This window comes from Zootoca vivipara, chromosome 12 (assembly GCF_963506605.1).
Source record: "Zootoca vivipara chromosome 12, rZooViv1.1, whole genome shotgun sequence".
Lineage (NCBI taxonomy): Eukaryota > Metazoa > Chordata > Lepidosauria > Squamata > Lacertidae > Zootoca > Zootoca vivipara.
In genome coordinates, this window is record NC_083287.1 from 31,464,042 (window position 1) to 31,472,453 (window position 8,412).

The 8,412-nt window shown below is 45.3% G+C and overlaps 2 long non-coding RNA genes across 3 annotated transcripts in view; one reads left to right on the plus strand and one right to left on the minus strand.

Moving 5' to 3' along the window:
* Positions 1 to 3,713, plus strand: part of LOC132592861 (uncharacterized) — a 24,852-nt gene extending 21,139 nt beyond the window's left edge. Inside the window, exons 4-5 of one of the 2 annotated variants that reach the window (XR_009558396.1) lie at positions 12 to 2,538; positions 3,601 to 3,713. This is a non-coding gene — a long non-coding RNA (uncharacterized LOC132592861). Of the gene's footprint in view, positions 1 to 11; positions 2,539 to 3,600 lie in introns of those variants that run through there. The other variant, XR_009558397.1, reaches the window with a different exon arrangement.
* On the minus strand, positions 1,306 to 8,385 carry LOC132592862 (uncharacterized). Its single transcript, XR_009558398.1, has 3 exons — positions 7,615 to 8,385; positions 1,694 to 2,560; positions 1,306 to 1,440 (listed from the first exon to the last, which is right to left on the minus strand). It is a non-coding gene; the product is annotated as an uncharacterized LOC132592862 (long non-coding RNA).
* Positions 8,386 to 8,412: the final 27 nt, after the last annotated feature.

The following is an 8,412-nucleotide window of genomic DNA, read 5'->3' on the forward strand; positions in this document are numbered from 1 at the left end:
CATATGTACAGAAACACCTAAATTCCTCTTTAAAATGTGACGTTGTCTACTGCTGCCTATCTAAATCATAATTTGGAGGACCAGCAACATAATCCTATGTGCGTCTACTCAGAGGTAAACCCCGTTAAGTGGTGCTTACTCTCAGGTAAGTATGTATAAGATTGCAGCGCAGGTGCCCCACCTGCAAAAGCCCTAACCCTGTGGCATTCTGGTCACAGAGCAGAACAGGAAGGCACCTTCACTGCGTATGAAAATGTGAGCAAGAGGCTAAAGTCATGGATGTAGAGCCACTTACTCTGTCCTGACCAGGCTGGCACCCAACGAGAATAAAGCAATGGGAATAATGTTCTCTAAACTATTATTAACCCTCACTGAGCATGCTCCAAGTGCCAAGCTATGCACTCATTAATGCTACTGCTTGGGCCCATCCATGCAGCATTTTTGAAAAATCAAGCCAGTAGCTTTTGATCCCTCTGAAGTTATGTAGAAATTGTGTGTGTGTGTGTGTGTGTGATGCAGAGTTTACAGCAATTCCATTTTTGAAGCACAGTTTGGTACGGAGTTGTATTTCTTAAAGGTGTAACTAAACAGCGGAAATGGAAAGGGACCATGAGGGTCATCTAGTCAAATCTCCTGCAATGCAGGTATCTGAACCTGTCAATTTCAATTTTTCTGAGCTTCTTACTTTTCCCCGATCTTAAATTCAATTCTCCACATTTCCACACCAGTTTGCATTTTTAAAAGAAAAATAAAAAGCCCTCATTTTGATGAGTTCCCCACCACAGCTTCAATCCGAGTTGAGAAAAAAAAGTGGCCTAGCTTCATTTTAAGCCAGACTTAGTTAAACACCACCCATGGGTGATAATTTTTTTAATACTGCATGCTAAAAATAACAATAATTTAAATGTGGACAAATATTTCTTAGCCAATGTTGTATGAGATGATTATCTGCGCTCAGACCCAGCACAAGAGCAAATCTTACATTCAGTAAAAGGAATTTTAACATGCAGTTAAACTAGAATTGCGGTCAGAGGTTGTGTTTGCTCTCTTGTAAATGATGGATATATAATGTGTAAAAAAAGAAATCCAAGCAAGGTAAGGTGAAGGACTGTAAATAATAACAAAACCCCTAAAGACTAATCACAGCTACCTGAAGAAATTGCATTTCTCTGGCTCATCTTCTGCTTCTTACCTGAGTTTCCCTTTGAATATCAAAAAGCCACCATAAAGATGATGTTCCTTCACATACTCATATACTTCAAACGGCTTTCCAGGGAGAGAAATGTTTTAGGCTCAGTTGCCATAGTGATGAGTCACTGCATTTTCAGGGTCTTCTCTGTAAATACAGATGTAATTTTCTCATTGCCCTCTTGGCTTTGCATTGTGAAGAGGTTTTCCTCCTCATAGTCACTGAGCGTCTTTCCACCCAATAGTTGGTCTCTAGGTTGAGTAGAAGAATAAAGAAAGGTTACTTGAACTGTTGGTGACAGGTTTGGAACAACTCACTGATTCTAGAAACATGCTTGTTTTTCAGTTTGTCTAAAAGATTTATTTATTTTTAGAAAAAAGCTGCAATTATGTACAGTAGACTCGTAATCTGGTGAACTGGGTTTGCATCCACACTCCTCCACATGCAGCTGCTGGGTGACCTTGGGCTAGTCACACTTCTCTGAAGTCTCTCAGCCCCACTCACCTCACAGAGTGTTTGTTGTGGGGGAGGAAGGGAAAGGAGATTGTTAGCCGCTTTGAGACTCCTTCAGGTAGTGATAAAGCGGGATATCAAATCCAAACTCTTCTTCTTCTTCTTCTTCTTCTTCTTCTTCTTCTTCTTCTTCTTCTTCTTCTCAGGATTTTGTGTCCTGTTAAAAATAAACCAACAACAATGTAAAGAACACAGTGAGCACCACAATCCTAAATATAAGAGGGCTGGGGAGAAATAGTGATTTGACTAAAAATTGATAAGAAAAAGGTTCTGTAAAATACACATATTTTATGTATGTGGCAAAAGATAAGCACGTCTAGGGGCTCCTTAACGACTAAACAAGTTGTTGTAGGTTTGGTGGATTAGATGTCAAAGAGTGAGCCGGCAGTAAATCACACTGTTGAAAGTAGGAGTTAACTCTTTATTAGCTTGTCTCAGTGTCAGACCAAATGAGCACAGCAGTTCATCCCTGGTAGGCCTTACCCCATGAATCAGTTGCCAAGACTGAAAGTCCCTGCCTTCCCACAACCATCTAAGTCCCTTCCTCTCCACAGAGCTCTTTTCAAGCAATTGGAGACTATGCTTCCACAAAGTATGTCACTGCTCTGCCTGTTTCAGCCCTCTTCTGGTTCTGGGGGACAGGGGGGGAGCTTGTCACACGGCAGAAGAGACACCAGTGACTTCACCAGCCTCATCTGTGCCTCTTTGCCTCCCTCCTCCCACTCACCAGCTTCAGCTTTTGCACTTCTCTCTGCCACGGACTCTGCCAGATCACTAAGTGCCTCTTCAGCTTCCGACCCCTCCTCTTCCCAGTCTTCTCCCTCTGACCCAAAAAGGTGTGTGTTCAGGGAATGTCAACTGTGGAGTCAAATGGTAATAAAGTGCAAAGTACAGTCTGATACATACAATACAGTCTGAGCGTATTCTACCTTGGTAGAACGGGTTGCTGCTTTAGCTGTGGCACCAAAAGCCATGTCTGCAGACTATATATGCACCATAAAAACTCAGGCATTTATTAGCCCAGCATTTTACTAGAGTATGGATAGCCTGTTTATAGCATGACTAAACAGCTTATAGATTTGTCACTGAAATTTGTATTGTATATATGGCATGATCCTGGCACCTTGCTTGTTTGGCAGGGTGTGTGGGATTTAAAAAATCAAAAGGCAGAGGAGAGAACGAAGTGCCATGCGATATGAATAGAAAATCATGGCATTCTATACCGATGAAATTCATGACTAAGTCTGGGCAGTGCTGTTTGTGTAGAGATGAGGTCTCAGGAGAAAGCATAGTGGTGGGGCTGAACGTCTCAACAATGCTGTGGTAAGGTCAAGGTGGCACACATCCAAACCTTAGAGCCACCTGAAATGACAACAATGTGATCACTGATCCGAGATGATATACGAGGGATGGGAATATCATTCTTGCAGTTTAAATAAAAAGAAAGATTTCAATCAGGCATTAAAATACAACCCATCACAAAAAAACGCCCCCAACCCAACCAGATTTTCCAGATTGCAGTAGAAACAACAGGTGCGCTTTAATATTTGTTTAACTCCACAACATAAAAAAGTCTGATCTCCTATGTACTAATGCAGAGCATTAGTCTTGCTCAGGAGAAATATGATGAAAATGATGTACAGTTAACCAGTTAAGTTAGCTAAAATTTATCATACACAAGATAATAAATGCTGGAAATGTAAAGATGTGGAAGGAACCTTTTACCATATGTGGTGGACATGCCCCAAAGTAAAAGACTTCTGGGGAAAGATTTATAATGAATTGAAAAAGGTGTTGAAAAACACATTCATTAAGAAACCAGAAGCCTTCTTACTTGGTATAGTAAGGGAAGAAATTCCCCAAAAAATATATTACCTTTTTTCTGTATGCCACAACAGCAGCGAGAATATTAATAGCTAAGAATTGGAAGACACAAGAATTACCAACCGTGGACGACTGGCAGGTGAAGATGATGGGTTTTATGGAACTGGCCGAATTGACCGGGAGACTGCGTGACCAGGGAGAAGAGTCAGTAGAAGAAGATTGGAAGAAATTTAAAATATATTTTTAAAAGTATTGCAATATTTGAGAATATGAAATACATTTGGAAGTTCTCATAGGTTGCAGGTGTAGAAATAGTCTTTAGCACAGTGGTACCTCGGTTTACAAACACAATTGGTTCCAGAAGTCTGTACTTAACCTGAAGCGTACTTAACCTGAAGTGAACTTTCCCATTGAAAGTAATGGAAAGTGGATTAATCTGTTCCAGACAGGTCTGCGGCGTACTCAACCTGAAGTGTACTTAACCCGAGGTATGAGTGTAATTGGTTCTGGAAGTCCGTACTTAACTTGAAACGCACTTAACCTGAAGCGAACTTTCCCATTGAAAGTAATGGAAAGTGGATTAATCTGTTCCAGACAGGTCCACGGAGTACTTAAACTGAAAATACTCAAACCGAGGCGTACTTAAACTGAGGTATGACTGTATTCAAAAAATTAGATAGTAGTGAATTAAGTAGATAATGAGAGAAATTATGTAAATGATAAGATTTATATATGTGGTTAAAATTATGATTTAGAAATTGCTAAAGTTGATATACAATGAAGCCCAGAAAGGGGGGATTTGAGGAAGTCACCCTAATATGGTTAAGAAAAAAGATTTGATTTTGAGATATTTTTTTGTTTTTTTTGTTGTATGAGGTTTTGTTAAGTTTCCATTGTATTGTGTTGTGTTGTGTTGTATGGTATTGTGGTGTATTGTTTTTATTTGTTTTATGTGTTTGTTTTGTGTTATTAGATAAGATAAGATATCTTTATTGTCATTGTCCCCTTGCGGGAACAACGAAATTACTCTTTTGTGTGTGTGTGTGTGTGTGTTATTTTTTTGTTTTGTGTTATTATAAAATGAATAAAGTCTTGCTCAGGAGATGCAAATCCGCTCTTGAAGTGACAGCTCTTGAAGACTCTCAGTGTACACCAGCTTGAGGTATTTGGATAAAAGGTGGGAAAGAAAGAAAGAAAGAAAGAAAGAAAGAAAGAAAGAAAGAAAGAAAGAAAGAAGAAAGAAACTGGTCTGGCTGGAATGCTGAACTGTACATATGCCTCTTGCTTATCTGGATGGAGAGATCCAGGGGTAAGAACCTCTACCTCTGACTCGTGTGTGGTAGGACTATCGGCATAGAAAGCTCCATCTCCTGATTTTGTCAAATCAAACCCCTGTTAAGGAAACAGAAGCAGACCTGACCAGGTTTCTGGACCACTTGACAACCTGTGCTGCGGCAGAGTTCAGGAGTAAAGGGTGAGGTTTAATTCAAGTTTGGGGAACAGCAACAAAATATTGCAGTGTGGACCGCTTCTGGTCAGCATTCTGGTCAGCCAGCCATGTCCTTTCCTGGGCTATTCCATACCATTCCTTCACTCCCTGCAGAAGAGTCAAGCAATATTCTGTGCCCACTGAGCATGCTTATTGCTCACTGAGCTGTTTGGGGATTTTTAGCTCCCTTCATTCCCCTCACCAAATACCTTTTTGTACACCGGAAAATCATGGGTCGCCCCACCTCAAGCCTCCTGACACCTCTCCCTTGTGTATGGATAGTGCCATTTTAGCTACACTAAGGGTAGGTACTTGTAGAAGAAGTTCATTATTAGTATATATCAGGCACCCCCAAACTCGGCCCTCCAGATGTTTTGGGACTACAACTCCTATGATCCCTAGCTAACAGGACCAGTGGTCAGGGATGTTGGGAATTATAGTCCCAAAACATCTGGAGGGCCGAGTTTGGGGGATGCCTGGTATATATGATGTCTTTCTGAAAGTCCAGGTATCTTTCCTTTTAGAAATAACATTACCAAGGCCTTGATTTCACAAAGCAGCAGATGATGTGAAAACCAATTTAGACTTCAAGTTCATAATATCATTGAATACTTCCCCGAACACATTGCCTAACATGTAAAGGATGTGAGTGCAAAGTATACCATACACCTAAAGCACATGATTCCCCCCCCCCAAAAGAAACCTGGGAACTGTAGTTTGCTAACGGTGCTGGGAATAGTAGCTTTGTGAAAGGGTAAACTCCAGTTCCCAAGATTCTTTGGAGGAACCATGTATGCAGCAAATTGGTGTCATGAAAGCTTATGAACTTTCTCCTCCTGAGAGTTTATGTTGCAAAACACTGTGCTCCTATTTCACTACGATCTGCCAATTGCAGCCTGAGGAAATAACCAGTAAAGTGAAATGAATAAGAATGTGGGATTTAAAACAGGGAGAACATAACAAGTCCCTCCTGGATCAGGCCAGTGGCCCGTTTAGTCCAAAATCCTGTCTTCATGCTGGCCACACAGATATCTGCAGGAAACCTGCAAGCGAGTCTAAGCACAAGAGCACTCTCCCCTCCAGGAGTTTCCAGCAACTGGCCTTCAGAAACATTACTGGCAGAGCATGGCCATCGCGGCTAGTGGTCACCAAGAGCTTTATCCTCCATTAATTTTTTCAATCCCTTTTAAAGCCATGCAAGTTGGCGGCCATCACTGCCTCTTGTGGGGAGAGAGTTTTATAGTTTAACTACAGAAGAGCTGGGTTTAAATCACGGCTCAGTAGCAAAAGTTTGCCTGTTTCAAGGTTATTGCAAGGGTGTGTGGCAGGAGATGATGCAAGCCACCAAGTGTCCTCTGTCGCTGCTCCGCCTCCTCCTCCTCCGCTGCTGCGGTCCATGCCTAGGCAGGGGAGGGGGGAAGGTAGGGGCGGCCAGGGCCCTCTTTCCTTCCTGCCCTCCCCCTGGGCTCGAGCCTGCTTTTGCGAAGGGTTAGCAGGGAAGAATGAGCAGCATCCCTCCGCTGCCACCGGCTTCTTGATGAACGCAGCGGAGGCACGGGGTAGCAGAGGAGATGCTTCACGGAGCAGGGAAAGAGGGGCGGGCGGCGGGCGGCTGCCACCCGCCCCTCCTTCCCTGCTCCCTGTCAAACATCTCCTCCCCCCTGCTCTTCCTTCCCCCCCATGCGCTGTCCCCGCTTCTGTCTGCCTCTGACCCTGTACCGCGAGGGAAACGGTAGGCGGGGGGGGAGAGAGAGCGTGTGTGCTCGTGACACCTGCTTGCTGCTGGCCGTCGGGGGGGGGTGTAGGAGAGAAAAAAAGGGGGGGAAGCAGCCTCCTTCTCCTTGCCTTTCCCAACTCACCCAGAGCTGAGCCCGCCACACGCCGGGTGGGGGGAGGGGTTGGGATGTGGCGAGGGGGTGGGGAACGGTGGCCGCGGGGACACGAACGCCCCGGCGGTGGCGGGGAACGCGCGCTCGCGTCTCAATCCCTCACGGTCCCTTCCCCTCGCACCATTAATTGGGAGGCAAGGCGCGGAACGGCAGTTTGGAGGGGAAGCCGTTGAGGGAGAGAGAACCGCATTCCGCTCCCCCCCCCCCGGCTCTGTGTGCGTCCAGTCTCTGCGTCCAATCCCTGTGTCCGTGGGGCACATGCTCAGTAGCGCAGAAAATGGGACACACGGAATCTGGATGCAGAGACACAGGGACTTTATTATATAGGATTGCACCACAGTCTGAAATACAAAAATTATATGGCATCTAACGCCATGCACTGCCACTGCTACAACCAATGGAGTGGTCCTCAGCAGTTTTACCAAGTGGTCCATGACGTGGGGAATTTAAGGTCCATAGCTCAGTGACAGAGCATACAGATGGCTCCAAGTTCAGTCTCCACCTGGGACTGCGAGACACTCTTTGCCTAAGACCCTGGAATCTGTGCAGACGCTACTGAGCTTAATGTGGACCATGGGTGGCGCTGTGGTCTAAACCACTGAGCCTCTTGGGCTTGCTGATCGGAAGGTCAGCAGTTCACATCCCTTTGATGGAGGGGGCTCCCAATGCTCTGTCCCAGCCTCTGCCAACCTAGCAGTTTGAAAGCCTACCAGCATGAGTAGATGAATAGGTACCGCTGTGGCGGGAAGATAAACGGCATTTCCGTGCGCTCTGGCTTCCATCATGGTGTTCTGTTGCACCTGAAGAGGTTTAGTCATGCTGGCCACATGACCAGGAAAGCTGTCTGTGGACAAACGCCATCTCCCTCGGCCTGAAAGCGAGATGAGTGCCGCACCCTCATAGTCGCCTTTGACCGGACTTCACCGTCCAGGGGTCTTTTACCTTTTACCTTAATGTGGACCAATGGTCTGACTCAGATAAGGCAGTCTTTTTATGATCCTAAGTTTGGAAACCACAGCCTTGGAGGATGGGATGAATAAAAATACAGTCATACCTCGAGTTAGGTACGCTTCAGGTTGAGTACTTTCAATTTAAGTACTCTGTGGACCCGTCTGGAACGGATTAATCTACTTTCCATTACTTTCAATGGGAAAGTTCGCTTCAGGTTAAGTGCGGACTTCCAGAACCAATTAAGTAGTTAACCTGAGGTACCACTAGTCTGTACATAAATCAGGGGTGGGGTGCCTGTGGTGCACCACCCAGCGGGGCCTGTAGGCTCATCTTAGACCCACCTCGACCGGAAAGAAAGGGCGGGAAACCAGCACGGCCCCTTGGCCTCCTCCCCTCCTGGCGATAAGGCTGCGCAGCGCTTCTTTCGTGGTACAGTCTCGCTCTCTCAGCTCGCCCACCATTCGCTTTCACGCGCCGCGTTCCCTCCGCCTCCTTCGCCCCGCTCTTCTTCTCCAGGGAGGCGCGGAGGGCAGGGCAGCCCCCGACGGCGTCTCCTC